Source organism: Carassius carassius, chromosome 24 (assembly GCF_963082965.1).
Source record: "Carassius carassius chromosome 24, fCarCar2.1, whole genome shotgun sequence".
Taxonomy (NCBI): domain Eukaryota; kingdom Metazoa; phylum Chordata; class Actinopteri; order Cypriniformes; family Cyprinidae; genus Carassius; species Carassius carassius.
In genome coordinates, this window is record NC_081778.1 from 24,750,303 (window position 1) to 24,772,614 (window position 22,312).

At 39.2% G+C, this 22,312-nt stretch overlaps 1 protein-coding gene across 2 annotated transcripts in view; it reads left to right on the top strand.

The window, feature by feature from the left end:
* Positions 1-349: 349 nt before the first annotated feature.
* Positions 350-22,312, top strand: part of LOC132103270 (t-SNARE domain-containing protein 1-like) — a 124,724-nt gene continuing 102,761 nt past the window's right edge. For both annotated transcript variants that reach the window (XM_059508232.1, XM_059508233.1), the window contains exon 1: positions 350-416. The gene's annotated coding sequence lies outside the window, so the exon portion shown is untranslated. The remainder of the gene's footprint in view (positions 417-22,312) is intronic.

A 22,312-nucleotide genomic window follows, 5' to 3' on the forward strand; every position in this document is an offset into this window, starting at 1 on the left:
TGAGAGCTCTCGGACTAAATCTAAAATATCTTAAACTGTGTTCCAAAGATAAACGGAGGTCTTACAGGTTTGAAACAACATGAGGGTAAGTTATTAATTACATAATTTTGCTATCTGGGTGAACTAACCCTTTAATGGTAAACTAAATTATTTACATTATTATTCATCATATTTACAACAATTCCTGTATTTTGAATATATTTTGTCACAATATTTCCACATTTTCTATTTAGTTATACACCTTTTTTTTTAAATCTAACTCATTCTTATCACTTTCTATTGCTTCTCCAAACTACACATCCCATAATCCCACTTTTTTTTATTCAGGTCACATGATTATAAGCAAGGAGCAGATGGTACAGAGTCATGTGATGTTCTGAGCCGGGTTGAATCTGAGAGGTTCTCCTGCATCTGATGTGAGTGTTAAGTGCTCTCCTAAGAAAAAGGATAATGTATGAAAATTAGCTTTGTTCAGTTGTGACTCTGGTTAAATGGATTGTTCGTTTCAGCTGAGAATGTGTCAGGTGGAGGTTAGTGTTTAACGATGGAGAGGAGGTAAGAGGAAGGGGGAGGGTAGGCCAGAAAGGATGCTCTCTCGTTATCGTGGCATTCAGAAAGAACACTGTATGTTGGGATAATTGCATGTGATGTAATACATACAAACATAATGTCCCATCTGTTATGTGGGCTGAAGAATGTTTTTATGAATGTCTGTGTTAATCCTGAGCTGTGTTATTTGGTTTATAATGGCTATGTGAGGGGCCTGTATTTTTTTTTTTAGAGCTGTTGTGTATGTTTTTTCTTCTTCTGCTGCCCAATCAAATTTTGTACAATTGTTTGTTTACTGTTCGGCTGACCATTTTTCTAAGTAGATTATCCATATTAAGCTGTTGCTTTCCATTTGGGTATATTTTGTTTTGCAGTGTTGGTCAAGTGAAACGAGCCTTGTGCTTTCACAATGTCTGTTGCACATGATGCTAAGCTATGGCTATACTGTACTTTAAACACTTATCAGGATTGTGTGCGATTCAGAAATGAATTGGTAATAAAGTTCCTGCTCAATTCCTGATTTTGAATGGAATTTGAAATGAAGTAACAAACAGATATTGCCATTTAAATCTGAATTTTCAAATTTTACATTCAAATTTTAAAAACACAAGTTTTTTAAATTCAAAGTTCAAAGAAATTAATTTAAACTCTTTTAATATACCATTTTTAAACTAGAAAAGCCTTGAATGCTGGCTCGACAAAGCTTTAAAATCCTTGGTGTTTAAAGGTTTATAGGCTTTACCTATGTGTGATTTGAATTTAAACTTTTCTTTTCTCACTCTTTTTTTGTGCTAATTATATGATGTTCTCTTATAATGGGAAACTCATATTTTCAGATGCGTAAGAAGAAAGCCATAATTATTGTATTTTGTGGTCCGCCTCTCTACCACAACAGAATTTTTATTTATATTACAAAATAATAGCTTGTAATACAGTTAAATCACAGCCCTTGCTTCTATCAAATTATTTATGTATTGCACACCAAAACAGTTTCACAGCACTTTCCCACATTTTGTGAGGTTTTTTTTGCTTTCACATTGCTAACGTTCATCTACCAAATGATTTAAGCTGAATGTGACGTAAAATAAATTGCCACTGACAGGAAGTTAACTGACGAAAGACGATATGAACAACATAATTCATATGCATTTTTTTAAATCATAGTTTTTAAAAAAGTTATGAATGTCCATCATGAAGGTCCTTCTCAGTAAAGATCCTTCATAACGGACAAAGGAGCTTTTTTTAATGGATGAACAGTTCTGTATCTAATTGTCAAACAAAGTCCACTGGTATTGATTATTTCTTTTCCATTGACTAATGTTGGAAATGATAAACAATTCAGCACAACGTTAGTATTTCTACAGCTGCGTTACAAATAAACTAAAGATAATTTAAATCAGTTGTCTAAAGATCAGAAACATCACAAGCTGGCTTTGATAAGTTATTTAAATGTATTTCAATTCAATTCGTACAAACCAGTTCACATATGATTCTTTTAAATAATTTCATTTCAGGCTGACCGGGAATTTAAGTGGCTGTAGCAAGTAGCTGTGCAGGTTTCAAAACAAGTTTGCAGTGTAAATATCTCTGTTAATTCATGACAGTAAATAAATCTCTTGTTTTCTGTTGCTGTGTATGTTTGTTTACAATTACACCAAGTGAAAAATTATTCACTGTCCAGATGGAACCAACCCAGGGTCCGAGTATGGGCTGCGTTTCCCAAAAGCATCGCAAGCCAACTAGATACAGTAGTAGATCCATTGCCACCAATGGTCTCTACGATTAACTTATCTCACGATGCTTTTGAGGAAAGCAGCCCTGGACTGTGGTTTGCAAATTGTTTTCCTCTATGCTAGATTGACTGCAGTTTTAGTAAAATTTAGTCTTTAACATTTCAAAATATATCTCATATGTGTGTATCTATTGCACATATAGGAAATAAAAACCATGTCATGAGGGGCTTGATGAGATTTATAAAGCTTCCCCCCACTTTTTAGATCGTTCCTAAGCCCCTGCTGATAAGACTCATTGCAAAATAAGACAGTTTACCTCAGAATAGATCATATTTGTTCAAGTACAATGGATTACATCATACAATCTCATTAATTAAAGCAAGTCTTTTTGGTTCAAGAGAACGATAGAAGACTACAGAAGAGCAATGCATTGTGGGAAATGAACCTAATTATTTCTTTCTTTCACCACTTTACCTCATCAAACAATACTTCTCTGGCCTTGCTGTCGGGGCAAGACAATTCACAAAGTCCTACATGGGTTTTAAAGCAACCCTCAAGGACCTTTTTAGTTCCCAAAGCTGCCAGACATCTCTCTCTGACTTCAATTTTGATAAACTGATGAGATAGCAAAAACCCATGTTCCCTACACCAGTATGATTAAAATGCAATAACAACATCTTGGTCCACATCTCAGGACCACTTTCATGATTACACTCGCTTTTGATTATATTGAGAAAGCAAGTTGACACAATGGCATCATAATTAAGAAGCCAATTGTCACAATCTTGAAAAATGGTGCATCGTTGGACAATTTCCCAGCCAATCTAAAGATTTTGTTGTGCTTGCGACTCGGGCGAGATTTGGTTGTAATTACTTGACTGCATAAGTAACTTGAAATCTGCATAATTGGACTGCATTATAGCAGCCGGTTGGGAAAGAGCCAGGCTGAGATTCAATGTGTGTACCCCTGCAGACAAGAGGTTTCACCCAACAAGAGAACAAGCTATGTGCTTTGGAGACGTGTGAGTAATGCATGGACAACAAGTATGTCTTAATTCAACAAATAATTGCTGCAATAAAAAAGCGCTTACAGATAAGCTTTGGGATGCTCATAGAAATGATCAGGGCCAAAGCAGGGTAATTTTAGTTTTAAAATATTTTACTTGTGTAGCCAGATATTTAAATAATAGATACTTCTAAAAAGCATTCTAATATGTTGGCACAAGAAAGTTGAAATGTGTTGAATACACACATAATATTGTTTTTTATTGACACTTTTGGTGCTTCAATTTAATGCTCTCTTGCTGAATCAAATGCTAATTTCTTTGTAAAAAATCTTACTTTATATAAGAAGTTTAAGATTGTAGAGAGATTGACTTGTCATTCTCAATGATTCCTGAACTCTTCCATCCAGATCTGTTTGCTGAGATTCTCTGGTGGATCTTTTTTCTTTAGGGTTCATGGGAAGTGTATTTCTTACCTGGAATTTGTCTTTTAAATATAATATTTGCTTTTTTTAAATGAAGTTGAAATTACATTGGCAGATGGCTTCAACTGAAACATATGAATAACCATATACTGCAGCTTTTAAAGGTTTATACAGAGTCATGTGAAATGAATTTTCATTTTAATTAATTTAATTTAATTAGGCTTTCCTCATGCAACATTTCAGTTGGGTTGCCAATAGCTTTGAACCATTCTTATGATGTCAGCCCACATTATGAGGTTGAAAAAGTCAGATCTTATGTTTGCACAAACTCTTTAAAAATTCCCTTATAGACACAGTGCTTCTAGTTGCCTTCACCTAGGCCTGTAACATGCCTCAGATATTTGAGAGATTTGATTGTTGTCTGCTTCATTTTTGTCGCCTCATTTGATTAGAGGAACCAATTGATTGTATCATCTTAGCTGAGTAATTGATTGTAACTGGTTATTAACCTTTAAGAACTTTATGTCCAATGTGCTATTGCATGAGGACAGGCCTTAATCACTCACAAATGGCAGCCATTAATGAGATTAGTTCCTGGTTCTGCTCCATAACTTTATTTGTTCCCGGAGGCATTGACAAGGGCATCCAGATGCTGAAGTTTACTTTTCTGTGAATTGATTTCTTCCCTGTTTAACCACATTCTTTGTCACATTGATAAATGTGGGCTTACCGAATGTAAAATACAATAAATATTACTTTTTAAATACAGCGCGATAGCATTTTTGCAATCCAGGATTTTGAGCAATCCTATGAAAGCCAAATCTCATATGATCTCAAAAAGAAATTTTCTGTCTTTGATTATAGATGAGATTACAGGATATCTGATATTCAATACCTGCACAGCATGACTATCTGTTCTATAGATAGAGCTACTGCACTCTGTGTTTCAGTGTTAATCTGGTGTACATCACTGGTTATTACTTTTTTTTTGTTATCTCGTAATGCTTGAAGTGTACGGTAATATAACGAGAGCCAAAGCCCAAAATAGTTTCTGCACATTATCAGATTGAAATGACACACACTTTGACAGGTTATGGAAAATGGGCAAATAATGTGACTCATTGATGGCAGATTTTACCATCTGCCACATTATGTCAGAGAGTCAACAGCGCATGCATGCTTTATATTATCTCATAGCATGAAATAATGAACACCTGCATTTTTTTTGCATTTGTTTGCAACTTAAACTTTTCAAAATCATTGTGACTTTTTAGATACATCTGTAAACAAAGACTACATTAACAACAACAAAAAAGTGCTTTAGGATTACAATGGTTTTATTCATACAATAAGAGTCACATGTTTGTGAATTATAGTTGTTCCGTTCTTTGCTGATAAACTAAATTATGAATCTGACCTCACGGGTTGTGTGGTATGTTTTGGATTCAATAAAACAAATTGGCTCATATGTTTTTGTCATATGTTTATGTTTTTTGTCCATGAATTGGACTACACTAGTCGCTCAGTGTTTGTTTTTGCGTGCAGTCCTCTATAACAACTTAATAGAAAGGTTTGCTTTCTAATTGTTTATTTGCCTTACATTTTTTTTTTCTTTATCGCATTTAATTTAAATCGCAATCCCACAACTCAGATTAGAATTAGAATTATTTTGTGTGGGCAGTGCAGGAAATACAGATTGAGTAATAATGCAAATGCAGAAAATGTTTCTCATTTGTTTGACATGATTTTTTTTCATATCTGCTTTATTTTGTGGACAATACAAGTGAATTATTAAAAAAAAAAAAGTTTGCTAACAAAACTTTAAGTTTGCCTGAAAATCTAATGTTATACCGTTATTCAGCTTCATCTTTGAATACTGGATGCATAATGCTGTTATATTTATTATTTTGCAACCCTCCAAATTAACATTTAATACCATCACTTTACAATGGTAAGTTCAAAGGAAGCAAGTACGAATAAACTCACTTTTATTAACCTTTTTTTTTTTGATGACATATTGCTGGACCCTGCCAAGGAGATGTCCTGTGTGTCCTTCCTTATTTTATTTGGGCCAGCTATGCCATGATTATCTTGGATTGTGGGAAACCTAGGATGTACTGTAGCTGTAGGGGGAAACATATGTGGTGTGAGGAGTGAACCAGAAGGCTGGAACTTGGAGGTCCAGTGTACCATCTGTTTAACTCCCCTTCATGAGCCAGTGAGCCCTTTGAGCTCATATTGAAATCAGCTCTCCCAAAATCCAACCCTAAAACAGCTTGTAATCCCAAAGGAGGGGGGGGGGGGTCATAATCATGTCCAGCAGTGGGGTACAGCACTGACAGACAAAACAGCCTTGGGTCCTGTGTAAATGTCTACATACATCACATGCCATCATCTCATTAAATAGGCAGAATGGCATTATGAGAAACCAAAAGATTTACCCCAGAAGCTCATTTTAGACACAAATTGTTGCGTTCTGATGAATACCACACTCACACAGCGCAGAAATCTTTAAGTATGCCAATGTTTTTTACATTGACATATGTGCTTCCACAAATATAAATAAACTAGCATTACTTATTTTTATTCAGAGCAAACATTATGTACATTTTGTCTGAAAATTTGGTCAGTGGTTACATGCAGTGGGTCTGTGAGGGACATTTTAATGTACAGGTGCATCTCAATAAATTTGAATGTTGTGGAAATGTTCCTTTATTTCAGTAATTCAACTTAAACTTTGAAACTCATGTATTAAATAAATTCAGTGCACACAGAATGAAATAGTTTAAGTTAGTTTAAATAGTTTAGCTTTTTTAATTGTGATGCTTTTGGCTCAAATTTAACAAAAACTCACCAATTTACTATCTCAACAAATTAGAATACTTTGTAAAACCAATAAAAAAAAGTAAATTTAGTAAATTGTTGGCCTTCTGGAAAGTATTTACTATACATGTACTCAATACTTGGTAGGAGCTCCTTTTGCATTAATTACTGCCTCAATTCGGCTTGGCATGGAGGTGATCAGTTTGTGGCACTGCTGAGGTGGCATAGAAGCCCAGGTTTCTTTGACAGTGGCCTTCAGTTCATCTGCATTTGTTGGTCTCTTGTTTCTCATTTTCCTCTTGATAATATGCCATAGATTCTCTATGGGGTTCAGGTCTGGTGAGCCAGTGAAGTACACAAACACCTTGTCATTTAACCAACTTTTGGTGCTTTTGGCAGTGTGGGCAGGTGGCAAATCCTGCTGGAAAATGAAATCAGCATTTTCAAAAAGCTGGTCAGCAGAAGAAAGCATGAAGTGCTCCAAAATTTCTTGGTAAACGGGTGCAGTGACAATGGACCAACACCAGCAGATGACATTGCACCCCAAATAATCACAGACTGTGGAAAATTTAAACTGGACTTCAAGGAACTTGGGGTATGAGCTTCTCCACCCTTCCTCCAGACTCTAGGACCTTGGTTTCCAAATGAAATGCAAAACTTGCTCTCATCTGAAAAGAGGATTGTCAATGATTGTCTTCTGGACAACTGTCAGATCAGCAGTCTTCCACATGATTGTGTAGCTTAGTGAACCAAAATGAAAGACCATTTTGAAGGTTCAGGAAACCTTTGCAGGTGTTTTGAGTTGATTAGCTGATTGGCATGTCACCATATTATAATTTGTTGGTATTGTGAATTGGTGGGTTTTTGTTAAATATGAGCCAACATCATCACAATTAAAAGAACCAAAGACTTAGAGGGCTTTCACACTGGCAGTTTAGTGCGGAACGGGGCACGGTTCGCATGAAAAATCGCTAATGTGAACGCTGTCATCGGACCCTGGTGCGCACTGGGGTACCGAACCCGAGACTACCTGGAGAAGGTGGTCTGAGTTCGGTTGCTCCCGAGCTGTGGCGCGGTTCGCGTGAATGTGTAAGCAACCCAGCCTTGGGTGCGCACTTGTTCAGGAAGTATCCCGCACATGCGTAGTTTCAATGATATCATCAGTTTCTGAACACTGTCGATATCATTGCTGAGGTTGATTCCACACACTCCTAAAATTAAAATTTAGTTAATTAAAATTAAATAATTAAAATAATTAAAATTAATTATTAGACTGTGCATAATAGCACCAAAATAACAAAAAAGTTACAACTATGCTCAGTCGCGTTGTGTTCTCCATGCGTTTTCTGTGTACGTTTGCGATGACGAAAGGTGTCAGCAAACGCACCTGGGTTCGATACGACCATTGTGTGTCTAAGCAGACCAACACTGCGGGTGGTGCCAGGAACAATCGGGCTCGGACCGCAGCAAACGAGCCCAGTGTAAAAGCCCTCTTAAACTACTTCAGTCTGTGTGCATTGAATTTAATACACACATTTCACAATTTGAGTTATATTACTGAAATAAATGAACTTTTCCATGACATTCTAATTTGAGATGCACCTGTAAATCAGTACAGATCAAATTAATAAAAAGTAGTTTTTATTAGCATATCTTGTTTTCTGAACAAATTGACCATATACCAAAGACATTGCTTCAAAGCAACTTTACCAAAAACAAGCATATCTTTTGCATGAATTAAAAATCCTTTTTACATTACATGGATCTATACTATTTATATTAGTGGCTAAATTTTATTAAACAATGGTTACTTTTTATCACTTGTTGCATGGAGTTTCAGCCTCTGTTTCCCTTTATCTGACGGACTGCCACTTGTAGTGTGTAGTCTTCTGTGTTGGAATAGGCCAAATAATCTTATATTTGTCACCCAGCTCTGCTTTGGGCTAACATTTGTCCAGACACAGACTCACCATTCAAACTCTCTCTCCCCTCCATTTCTTTTTATAGCTCTTTTGCTAGCTCTTTTGATCTGGTGACTTGTTCTTGTACGCTGTTGGTACACGTTGGCCTGTTGAGATGGTTTTAGGTTTCATCCCCACATTCTGAAATTTAATTGAAATGAGTAAGACTGTGTTTAGCCCTTAAGCATCACATCAAGTGGAGTCCTCCTACCACATCTGCTCTGATTGACCTCAACATGTGCTACTGCCCAAAATAAGGCTATAGATGAAGTGTGCAGTGTTGTTGCTTTTTTGCAAAATTTATGGAAGCCTGTTTCTGCAAAAGAAAAAAAAAAAAAATAATAGGGGGTATTGTTTCAACTGAAAGAGTCTTGCACTGTTTGATCTTAAAACAGGTCAGTGCCCCTGTTTTGTGTCAAGTTGCACACCAGTAAGGTTTTTTTTTTTTTCTCTCTTAGGCGTGTTTATAAAGTGTCTTAATTGAACTATGGCCTATTCCTGGATTAGTCTAAGACCTGTCTGTGAAACCAGGTCTATATATCATAATTATGACTTTATATTTCACAATTACTAGAGTTTACACAACTGTGACTTCACATGCAATGTAACTTTTCATATCATACTCTAATTAACGTGAAAATTAGCTTTATTTCCTAATTTTGACTTTGTTGTACTTTGGACTTTTAACCATAATTTTGTTTTGTCAATTTTGATTTTGTCATAGTTATGACATATTATGTCAATTTTAAAATCTATAATTGTAAATTGTAAAATTTCATAATTTCAACTTTTTATTTCATAATTATGAGTTCATAAGTTTTACTTTTTTGTTATAATTTTGATGTCAATTGACTGTCAGAATTATGACTAACTAACTATTTATATAATTTTTTTTCCCTTTTGTGGCAGAAATTGGCTTCCATATATTTATATGATTAACTCTTTAAAACGTAATCTCAAAATTTATTTGCTTTCTTTTTTTCTTTTTTATTATTATTATTTTTGTTTTTCCTTTAAGTGGAAACAGGCTTCTTTCTGTGTGAACCAGTGACAGTTTTAATGAGCATTTTATTTTTTTGATAGATATTGAAAGCAGGATCAAGTGAGCGTGGATACATTAAAAGCATTATCTCAGCATACACAAGCCATGTGCTCCGTTTATCTGGTGAGAGAAGCAAAATACCTAAAGGAAGGATTGTTAAGATATAATTAGCTGCTAAGTGCATCTGCATAACAAAGTTCTGTATATGCATCATTTGCACTGCCATTTATAAATCTAGAAATGGTCACAAACCATTTTTATGTGTTTTCAAATGTAACATTATGTGTGCAGAGTTTTCCCTATGGTTTTGATGTTATAGTAGAAGCAATTAATTTTCATAGAATATTACACCTAAAGTCATGTATAAAAGCAGCTGCAAAAGCACAACCGACTGATACAAAGGGGTTTGTGGATAATTTAGATGACGACCATATACAAATGAGTTGTTGCTTGTGGGCTGCACTCAGATGAGAGCAAATTGGTCTATCTCGAATTTGAAAACTTTCCAGCCAGGATGGCTTTGTCTGCCTTCCATTCACAGTGGAAAAACTGCAGAAGGATCCCAGGTGACTCATTTTAAATAAATTGAGGCAGAATATGTTGATAATGTCACAGTGTCTGGGTTGTGTTCCCTGGGTTTCCACTAGGTGTCCTCAGTTCCCACAGTGTTTATCATTTATCACTTCCTGTCTCCTTATTTGGTCACCTTCCTCCTTGTTTAGTTAATTGATTGTTCCCCACCTGTCTCCTGTTTCCCCATCATCCTTTTGTGTATTTATACCTGGTCTGTCTGAGTCTTAGTCACGGAGTCCTTGTTTAGTGTTAAACGTTAATTCATGTCAGTCAATGCCTTGTCTTGCCTTGTCTTGCCTTGCCTTGCCTTGCCTTGCCTTGCCTTGCCTTGCCTTGCCTTGCCTTGCCTTGCCTTGCCTTGCCTTGCCTTGCCTTGCCTTGCCTTGCCTTGCCTTGCCTTGCCTTGCCTTGCCTTGCCTCGTTTATGTTATGTTTGGATTTACCGGTTTTGACCCTGCCTGGACTGTGTATTCTCTTTGGATTACCCCTTATTAAAGACATACTCGCAATTGGTTCTCTCTCCTGTGTTTTCCATAACACCGAACGTGACAGAAGGACTCCGTCACTGCAAGAGCCAGCGGTATGTCGGCTTATGTCTCCTCCCCAGCCACAGTGCGGGAGAGGAGTGGATTTGAAGGAACTCGCCTGGTGGTTTTCCGGGGAACCAGAGGAGGTCGCCGAGGAGGGAGTGGTCGAGAGGATACTCAGCACCGCTCTCAACCAGGGCCGCCCTTCGACCCGGGGCTCGTGTGGGATGGATTAGAGCCACCGTCTCACCATGGCGGACGAAGAGGAGAGAGGAAGCGCACGTCCGCCACAGTGGCGTCACTGCCCATGATGGCCGCTAGTCCAGTGCCACGAGGCAGGATGGACGCCAACACAGCACCACAACCCAAGGCGATCACGAGTCCAGCGCCACGGTGCAAGATGGCCGCCAGCTCAGCGCCAACGCCCAAGAGGGCCGCTGACTCATTCTTGGACTATTTCGCTACGCTGTCCAAGATCCTAGAGATTCCCAAGACGGTTGACGTCATGGCTGCTGAGCCAGCGCCACAGCACAAGATGGCCGCCAGCCCAGAGCCACAGCACAAGATGGCCGCCAGCCCAGAGCCACAGCACAAGATGGCCGCCAGCCCAGCGCCACAGCACAAGATGGCCGCCAGCCCAGCGCGACAGCACAAGATGGCCGCCAGCCCAGCGCCACAGCACAAGATGGCCGCCAGCCCAGCGCCACAGCACAAGATGGCCGCCAGCTTGCAACCACAGCACAAGATGGCCGCCAGCTTGCAACCACAGCACAAGATGGCCGACTCAACGCCTGAGTCTCCAGACAAGGTGTCACCGACTCGCCAAAATAGAGGGCGGAGGAGGAGGAGACAGGCGTCTACCGTTCCTCAAAGCCCAGAGGACGTTCCCGAGGCGGTGCCCGATGCTGTTCCGGAGGCCGAGGCGGTGCCCGATGCTGTTCCGGAGGCCGAGGCGGTGCCCGATGCTGTTCCGGAGGCCGAGGCGGTGCCCGATGCTGTTCCGGAGGCCGAGGCGGTGCCCGATGCTGTTCCGGAGGCCGAGGCGGTGCCCGATGCTGTTCCGGAGGCCGAGGCGGTGCCCGATGCGGTTCCGGAGGCCGAGGCGGTGCTCGATGCGGTTCCGGAGGCCGAGGCGGTGCCCGATGTCGAGGCGGTGCCCGATGCTGTTCCGGAGGCCGAGGCGGTGCCCGATGCTGTTCCGGAGGCCGAGGCGGTGCCCGATGCTGTTCCGGAGGCCGAGGCGGTGCCCGATGCGGTTCCGGAGGCCGAGGCGGTGCCCGATGGGGTTCCGGAGGCCGAGGCGGTGCCCGATGCTGTTCCGGAGGCCGAGGCGGTGCCCGATGCTGTTCCGGAGGCCGAGGCGGTGCCCGATGCCGAGGCGGTGCCCGATGCTGTTCCGGAGGCCGAGGCGGTGCCCGATGCCGAGGCGGTGCCCGATGCTGTTCCGGAGGCCGAGGCGGTGCCCGATGCTGTTCCGGAGGCCGAGGCGGTGCCCGGTGCCGAGGCGATGCCCGATGCTGTTCCGGAGGCCGAGGCGGTGCCCGATGCTGTTCCGGAGGCCGAGGCGGTGCCCGATGCTGTTCCGGAGGCCGAGGCGGTGCCCGATGCTGTTCCGGAGGCCGAGGCGGTGCCCGATGCTGTTCCGGAGGCCGAGGCGGTGCCCGATGCCGAGGCGGAACCCGATGCTGTTCCGGAGGCCGAGGCGGGGCCCGATGCTGTTCCGGAGGCCGAGGCGGTGCCCGATGCTGTTCCGGAGGCCGAGGCGGTGCCCGATGCCGAGGTGGAGGCCGAGGCGGTGCCCGATGCCGAGGTGGAGGCCATTCCCGATGCGGTGTCCGAGGCCGCTCCCGATGCGGTGCCCGAGGCCGCTCCCGAGGCCGTGACCGAAGCAGTGCCCGAGTCCGTTCCAGAGGCGGTTCCCGAAGCCGAGGCGTCTCAAGTCTCCACAGGCAGTCCAGAGTCGAGTCAGGTTCCAGTTGACCCTCCAGAGGCGAGTCAGGGGCCAGTGAACTCTCCAGAGTCAAATCAGGTGCCAGTGACCTCTCCAGAGTCAGGGCCAGTCACCGTTGAACTTTCAGAGTTAAGTCAAGTCACTGGGTGGTCTGCTGCTCCGCCCTGTTGGACTCCGGCATCGACCACAGGGGCGTGGTGGTCATCTGCTCCACCCTGGAGGACTCTGGCCTTGACCACAAGGGTGTGGTGGTCTTCTGCTCCGCCCTGGGGGGCTTCATGTTGTTTTTTTTTTTTCTCTCCTTTTGTTTTTGTGTTAATGTCGGTCCCTGTTCCTTTCTGTTAGTCTGGCCCTCCGTCCCTCCCCCTGAGCCTCCACCTGTCCGCCTCCCTCCTGGTCTCTGTTTTGTGTCTGTCTTGGAGCGTCTGGGAGCCGCTCCTTAGTAAGGGGGTACTGTCACAGTGTCTGGGTTGTGTTCCCTGGGTTTCCACTAGGTGTCCTCAGTTCCCACAGTGTTTATCATTTATCACTTCCTGTCTCCTTATTTGGTCACCTTCCTCCTTGTTTAGTTAATTGATTGTTCCCCACCTGTCTCCTGTTTCCCCATCATCCTTTTGTGTATTTATACCTGGTCTGTCTGAGTCTTAGTCACGGAGTCCTTGTTTAGTGTTAAACGTTAATTCATGTCCGTCAATGCCTTGTCTTGCCTTGCCTTGCCTTGCCTTGCCTTGCCTCGTTTATGTTATGTTTGGATTTACCGGTTTTGACCCTGCCTGGACTGTGTATTCTCTTTGGATTACCCCTTATTAAAGACATACTCGCAATTGGTTCTCTCTCCTGTGTTTTCCATAACACCGAACGTGACAGATAAGGCCAAATGACACATAAACAGCAGAGCCAGACTTGCTTTATAACTCATCCAAATGCACTGAAGGGTTTATTGAGAAAAAATAAAAAATAAAACATTTGTGACCAGTCCTCTTAGAGCTCTCTAACAAATGAAATCATTAAGGTCCTCCACTCCCTTTCTAAAAGAAGGTTACACAATTCTTCTCTCACCATTTGGACAGGCTGTGTTTTAAGTGTCTTCATATCTTATAAATGTGACAGTATCATCAAAAACATGCCAGCCCATCTTTTCTGAAGCTGTTGGTCTTATAAGGAACCAGCTGAAATAAATAAATAATAAATAAATACAACTCTCCATCATCAAGAACTAGGTGCTGCATGCCACAGACACAGATTTCGTAGTTCACCGACCTCTTATTATATGTACGTTGCCAGAAACCGTGGGTCTCATTCTTTTATAATTGCATCTTGATTTCCTTATCCTTAGTGAATCCGCTTTTAATAAAAAGTTTAACAGGTGCCTAAGCATATAAATTTATTCTTCCCATTATTCTGATGTTGATAAATCCAGATTATTCTAATTGAGAGAGAACATGCTAGCAGGTGGTAATTAGCACAATAAGTGCCCAAACTATATCTGTATACATGCTTTCCACACAACCTATGTATAGCCATTTGTCACTCTCTGCAAGTATATTATTATACTCCCCAAAGACGCAGTCTTGTCTGAAAGCATGCACACATTTATATGTTTGAGTTAAGAAAGTATGCCATTCACAAAACTGGATAAACACAATAAATACCTTTTTTATCTAGGTCAGTGACTATCTTGTTTATATTTTATGAATGATTATTAAAATGTCAGTAAGGAAACTCAAATTTCCTATGTCTTCATGTCCCACAATTATAATAACAACAACAACAAAAATAATAAATGTTAGCAAGCCTTATTATTGCTGTAGTTATGAAATGTGGAATTTAGCCATGTGCTTAAAATTGAAGTCTATGAGGAGGATTGGTGGGTTTAGGAGCGGAAATCTTTAGACATTTTGTTAAATTGTATAGTTGCCAGGGTTAAATTGTCAATAGATGATTAGATCGTGCAACTTTGCCTGCAATATAGTAGTTTGCCTATAAATTAAAAATAGTGTGGTATGTTGAGCATTTCTAACATTAGTTTTAGTTCTGTGCAATTTCCCCAAAGGGTTTTATCTTTAGTACAAGCTTAGTGCAAACTAAGGGACAAGTGAAAATGTTTTTTTTTTTTTTATTAGTTAACAATGTCACAGATACTGTTCATATATGTTGTAAGGTTTAAAAAATTATTAGTAGACTAGTTCTTGATATATGAAATCTGAGATCATATGCAGACAAACTATTACCATATTATCATTATTGTTTTTTACTTTGCTTTGTGTGCCAAACAATGCTGCTATGAAGATAAGCACCTCTGGCACAGGCACAGGCTAATAATTTTCCCATTGTACTATTTTCAAAGCCATGTATTTCCCAGACCTCTTGTTAACGGCTGATTACTTGGAAAATAGTGTTGTGCTATCCTTGGATCTCTTAGCAGAATCCTGTTAGGGAATTCTCATCAAGTTACGACTGGAGACAGTGGGAGAGATTACATTTAGCTCACATCCTCCCCCTCATCATTAACAAGCTTGTTAGAATGGGTGTTTTAATGATGGAATTCCAAACTTGTTTGTTCACCAGCTTGTTTCGGTGGCTTGTTTGGAGACAAATCTTGAATGAAAACATGACCTGGTGTGCTCTGTGAATAACTGTGGAACGGTGAGTCATCAGCTTAGCCACTGCTTTCTTATTTTATCTAAAGGGAGCTTGTTAAGACTCTGAAGATTGTATAAAAGCACCCACCAGTGAAACAAGTTGACAGCCCTCTACTTCCTTTTTGGCTGAGTTTCTATGTCTTGATGTCTAAATGATGCTCATGCCGTGTGGTAAATGTGTAATATATGGCTGATATGGTGTAAAAATGGTGAATCACTTGCACTAGCTAACATGAATTAGGCAGCTACCTGGCACCCTCATCGATGATGATCAATAGGAGAGGCTGGATGGAGGTTATTTTTGGGCGAAAACTTGGCAATTTATCTCAATAATGAGTTTTTCTTATATGTGAAAGGGCAATTGTACTGTCTAAATGTGGGTGGGAGTATGTGGGGGCGAGTGCATGTGTCCTCTGCTTTTGGAACTGAATGTCAACACTATTCGAGCAAAGACTTTTGAAGGGGCAGCTTTAGAGATTGAAGCTTTTAAAATCCCACAAGCAATCCCACTCTTTAGAAGGCTAACAAGAATGCAGAGAGAAAGAGACCAATAACTGTGGAAGAAAATCTATTTCTCACATCGTGTTGCTTAAAAGTATAGTTTCAAACTCAAGAGTGATAACTTTGATTGTTTTATATAAAAAATGGTATCATATACACTCATGTTGCTGCTTTTTTTTTTTTTATCTAGTGAAAAAAATAGATGTTTCCAAGCTGCACTTTCAATATACTGTAATGGAAGCTTGGGGTCACACAAGATACTGTAAGCAAAGATGCACATCATTTTGTCACCCTCAGATGTAATCTTGGATCATTTTTCAGAATAAAAAAATGACAACTTATATATATTTTTGTCTCATTTGTTTGATTGGATTTTCTTTGTCAACTTTTAGGACTTAGGTGTAAAAATCTGATGATCTTTTGGGTTATATTTATGCATAAATACAGAACATTTGTAAGGGTTCACAAACAAGTATAACTGTGTGTGTGTGTGTGTGTGTGTGTGTGTGTGTGTGTGTTTGTGTGTGTGTGTGTATATATATATATATATATATATATATATATATATAGAAGGGATGGCGAACTCCATTCCTGGTTCAGGCCCGACCCTAATTAAAACTCACCTGTCTGTAGCTTTCTAGTAACCCTTCAGACCTTGATTAGCTTGTTCATGTGTGTTTGATTAGGGTTAAAGCAAAACTCTGCAGGGCTATGGCTCTCCAGGACCAGTCTTCACCACCCCTGCTATATAGTGATATTGGAACTCCAAACATTTCACTGTTTGTATCACTCCACTTACAGTATTTCTCACAGCGAGTGTAACGCGGATGTCCAAATCCACTTAAATTTTATAAATGATACTGTTTTATGTCACGGAATGTATGTTTAAGAGTTTTTTAGGCAACAATATACTTGTTTAGACTTAAAATGTGCGGTTTGTTGATAATACATTTTTGATGGTTTCGGATATGAGCTCCAGGGCATCAGTGGCTGTTCAGCACTCACGAACCTGCCGAGAGCAGCCTTACCTTGACCAGATCTTCTAGAATTTCAGAATTTTGTCTCTATAGTGGTTCAACAAGGGTTACAATTAGTTTTGGGTAAATCTGACGGGCAATCTTTTGTCTCATGAATCTATTATTTTATTCCAGAGCAAATAGTTTTGACTGAGGGCAAAATCTCATCACTTTATGTTTTATGTCAAATTGCTGTATTTCAGAGCGCTGCCTTTGTACTTTTGACTGCATTGCTTAGCAACTTTTATGATATATATAACAACAACAACAAAAATAATAAATGTTAGCAAGCCTTATTATTGCTATAGTTATGAAATGTGGAATTTAGCCATGTGCTTAAAATTGAAGTCTATGAGGAGGATTGGTGGGTTTAGGAGCGGAAATCTTTAGACATTTTGTTAAATTGTATAGTTGCCAGGGTTAAATTGTCAATAGATGATTAGATCGTGCAACTTTGCCTGCAATATAGTAGTTTGCCTATAAATTAAAAATAGTGTGGTATGTTGAGCATAGGTGTAAAAATCTGATGATCTTTTGGGTTATATTTATGCATAAATACAGAACATTTGTAAGGGTTCACAAACAAGTATAACTGTGTGTGTGTGTGTGTGTGTGTGTGTGTGTGTGTGTGTGTGTGTGTGTGTGTGTGTGTGTATGTGTGTGTCTGTGTTTGTGTGTGTGTGTGTGTGTATATATATATATATATATATATATATAGAAGGGATGGCGAACTCCATTCCTGGTTCAGGCCCGACCCTAATTAAAACTCACCTGTCTGTAGCTTTCTAGTAACCCTTCAGACCTTGATTAGCTTGTTCATGTGTGTTTGATTAGGGTTAAAGCAAAACTCTGCAGGGCTATGGCTCTCCAGGGCCAGTCTTCACCACCCCTGCTATATAGTGATATTGGAACTCCAAACATTTCACTGTTTGTATCACTCCACTTACAGTATTTCTCACAGCGAGTGTAACGCGGATGTCCAAATCCACTTAAATTTTATAAATGATACTGTTTTATGTCACGGAATGTATGTTTAAGAGTTTTTTAGGCAAGAATATACTTGTTTAGACTTAAAATGTGCGGTTTGTTGATAATACATTTTTGATGGTTTCGGATATGAGCTCCAGGGCATCAGTGGCTGTTCAGCACTCACGAACCTGCCGAGAGCAGCCTTACCTTGACCAGATCTTCTAGAATTTCAGAATTTTGTCTCTATAGTGGTTCAACAAGGGTTACAATTAGTTTTGGGTAAATCTGACGGGCAATCTTTTGTCTCATGAATCTATTATTTTATTCCAGAGCAAATAGTTTTGACTGAGGGCAAAATCTCATCACTTTATGTTTTATGTCAAATTGCTGTATTTCAGAGCGCTGCCTTTGTACTTTTGACTGCATTGCTTAGCAACTTTTATGATGGCTGTTGTTGTTCATTAAATATTAGTTTAATAAATTAGTTTATCATTTTCAAGAAATAATATTTTATATAAATAATAGTATATAGGGGTGTAACAGTAAACAAATATGAGGTTTTGGTAGATACCTCGGTTATAATGTCACGGTTCAGTATGATTTCGGTACAGCAGGGGGAAAACTAAACTCTTTTTTTATGGTTTACTGAACAAGTTGCTTTTCCTTTAACCCTCTGGAGTCTAAGGGTATTTTTGGGGCCTGGAGAAGTTTTGTCATGCCAAAATTTGTCAAATACATCCAGTTATGGTTAAAATTTCCTTAGTGATAAAAATCTACCTCAGCTTATGCTTAAAACTATATGGAGCCCTTATACATTATAACAACTTAACCCAAATTTAAATGTATTACTATTTATTTTTAAATAGATGATCAACACTCAACTTTAAAAGTATGCAAACATGTTAATTGAGCATAATGCAGTTTTTAAATTAACTTATGAATAATACTTATTAACTTATGAATAATACTTATGAATAATACAATGCCTTAAACTTATTTGTTAAAATATATTCATTTGCACAATGGCTGTCATAGCATGTTTCATGACAGATTAATTTAATCATACTGTACATTAAATAATTAAGACACAGGTTTAGTAAAATATAATTCAATTCAATTCAAAATTTATTTATAGAGCACCTTTTTAAAACAGCAGGTGTTCACCAAAGTGCTGTACATACAATATAAAATGAACAGTAAAACTAAAAATAATAAAAATAAAATAAATAAAAACACAATAAAATATGCAATACATACAATAATGATTTATAACACACACTTAAAAAGAACTCCTAACAGGTAACTCTCATACTTTTATATGCTGTACTATACAAATATGTTTTTGAATGTAATTTAAAAACAGCAAGTGAAGGTGCCTGCCTAATGTACAAAGGTAAATTATTCCAGAGTTTCGGGGCCGCTACTGCAAAGGCACGGTCACCTCTGCTCTTTAATCTTGCATTGGGGAAGACTAAAAGCAGTTGCCCAGCAGACCTTAGTGCTCTGGATGGAGCGTATGGCTGTAATAGATCTGAGAGGTATTTAGGAGCAGTGTTATTTAATGATTTAAAAACTAAAAGTAAAATCTTGAAAACAATTCTAAAACGAACTGGCAACCAGTGAAGGGAAGCTAATATAGGTGTAATGTGGTCTTGTTTGCGTGTCCCTGTTAATAAACGTGCAGCCGCGTTTTGTACCCTCTGCAAACGTGTTAGAGATGCCTCACCAACAGTGTTGGGAAGGTTACTTTGGAAATGTAATAGGTTACAGATTACAAGTTACCCTGTTTAAAATGTAATAGTAGTGTAACTTTTTCAATTACTTTATTAAAGTAATGTAACTAATTACTTTTGAGTACTTTTTGATTACTTTTCTAAATTTGTGAAAATTAAAGAATAATAAATAAAAGCACATACATCAACTTAAATACAGTTATCTAATAAGCATGTGACGTATTCTGTGTACTAAACTCCTGAAACATTGGTGTTTTTTTGAAACTGCTGTCTCTGTATATGATGATAGTTTTCTCAAAATAAGTAAAATGCACATGAAGTGACACAGAGCAGTTCTAGAAATTATGTTTATGTGCTCGTGTACTCCTATATTGAGATGGCAAAGGTTGAAAACACTGCGAGCTTCAGTAGGCCTATGTGTAGTAAATGAAACCATGTCTTTGCCATTCATTTACAGCAGGGGCGGACTGGGAAAAAAATTCAGACTGGAAAATTCAAACTCATACAAAGAAATTCATGGACAAAACTATTTTTTTGTATGGACTTGACATAAAAAAGGTTTAAATCTTTAATTTGGGGACATGCAAAATAATTAAAAGTTTTCTCCTTAACTGCACCTTCACTTCCATTTTTCTCTTCAGTCTCTTTATTTTGCCCTGCTATCCATCTCTCTCATGACTTTAATACTCAAGATTGAACAAAACTACTTTACAATACAATACCCTACAATACTACAATATTTTTATAGAAAAATCCTAATACTGTACACGAGTCATGTTTTTCCCTTACAAAATTTACCATGCTTTTATATAAAAGTTTTTTTTTTTGCAAATGGATTTGTATTTATTTTTAAATAAATACATTTGTAAAATAATTTTACATTTTTTGTTATCACAGTTAAACAATAGTAACCATTTTCTCTGGATTTATAGTTAAATATTAAAATGTTAATTTTCGTAAGGGTTGTGTTGTTGTCTGTCGTAGCTCCCCCTAAACCTATAAAAAATTTTTTGTAACATTACAACAGATAATAATGATGTCCTTTATATAGTATTTTGAGTGATGACTGATGAGCAACCTGCTGCTGCTTGATTAAATAAATAAAAAAAACAAAGACAAAAAAGCATCTTTACAGATGAAACTGACCTGAAACCCTAAACAGGAGTTCTGCTTCTCTGCTCCAGCTGTGCGCTTCCACACTCCACTCTATTCTCTCTCTCTCTCTCTCTCTCTCTCATTGATTACTCGGAGTCTGATCCAAACCGTTTGGCGGAGGCGCGGAGAGCGCGCGAGTCATGACTAACACTTGAAAGTGAAAGTGAAGTGACATTCAGCCAATTATGGTGACCCATACTCAGATTTTGTGCTCTGCATTTAACCCATCCGAAATGCACACACACAGAGCAGTGAACACACACACACACTGTGAGCACACACCCAGAGCAGTGGGCAGCCATTTTTATGCTGCGGCGCCCGGGGAGCAGTTGGGGGTTCGATGCCATGCTCAAGGGCACCTAAGTCGTGGTATTGAAGGTGGAGAGAGAACTGTACATGCACTCCCCCAACCCACAATTCCTGCCAGCCCGGGACTCGAACTCACAACCTTTTGATTGGGAGTCCGACTCTCTAACCATTAGGCCACGACTTCCCACGACTTCATGACTTATTAGAGATTTAATTATCAAATGGCGGATTCGCAAATGATCGCTTTAGTACATTCGGCAGGCAATTATACAATAATGATATTAAATAGTGGGGCAAAATCGGCTGCCAGGCCACCGGGAATTGTCCCGGTTCTCCCGGTGTCCAGTCCGCGCCTGATTTCCACAGATACGCAGAATGTGCAAGTCATATATTGCATTTTTGAGGCTTTATATTCACAGACACTAGTCGATGTCATGTTTTGATTCAAGTGTACTGACCTACTTTTGATTTAGTCATTCAAAATGTGGCATATTCCGTCCGCGTTAGGCATTTCGTTTTTATGACTGGATTCTACGAACCAGACTGTATTTCCGCATCCCGGAAATTATTAGGGCGGTATGTCTCAGAATAGTCAATGCAATTTGGGAAAGAAATCAGTTAAATCTGTATGTGGATGCGTGTAAACATTCAAATGTAATCCCCTTTGTAATCGTAAAAATTTCATAAGTAACTGTAATTTAATTACTCATTTTTATTAGTAACTGTAACTAATTACAGTTACAATAATTTTGTAATTAAATTACATAACGCCGTTACATGTAACTAGTTACTCCCCAACACTGCTCACCAATGCCTACATAGAGACTATTACAATAGTCCAGGCGGGATGATATAAAAGCATGGATGACCTTCTCAAAATCAGTAAAAGATACAAATGACTTGACTTTAGATAATTGCCTTAACTGATAAAAACACGATTTAACTACCAAATTAATCTGTTTATCTAGTTCAAAGTCACCGTCCATTAAAACACCTAGGTTTTTTACAACGGGCTTCACATATGACTTTAGGTCGCCAAGATCTACATCAGGGGTATTGATGGTACCACCAGGTCGAAACAAAATGATTTCAGTTTTATCTTCATTGAACTTTGGAGGCCATCCAGGCTTTAATATCCTCAAGACATCTCAACAAAGGTGTTATAGAGTTTGCATTATGTTTCAAAGGCAGATAGAGTTGCGAGTCATCTGCATAACAGTGAAACGAGATTCCATGTTTCCTAAATATGGACCCTAAAGGTAATATATATAAAGAAAATAAAATGGGTCCAAGAATGGAACCCTGAGGGACTCCACATACAAGAGATGCAGTAGAAGACACAAATTCCCCAAGACGTACCGAGAAAGTTCTTTCACCCAGATAAGATCTAAACCATTGT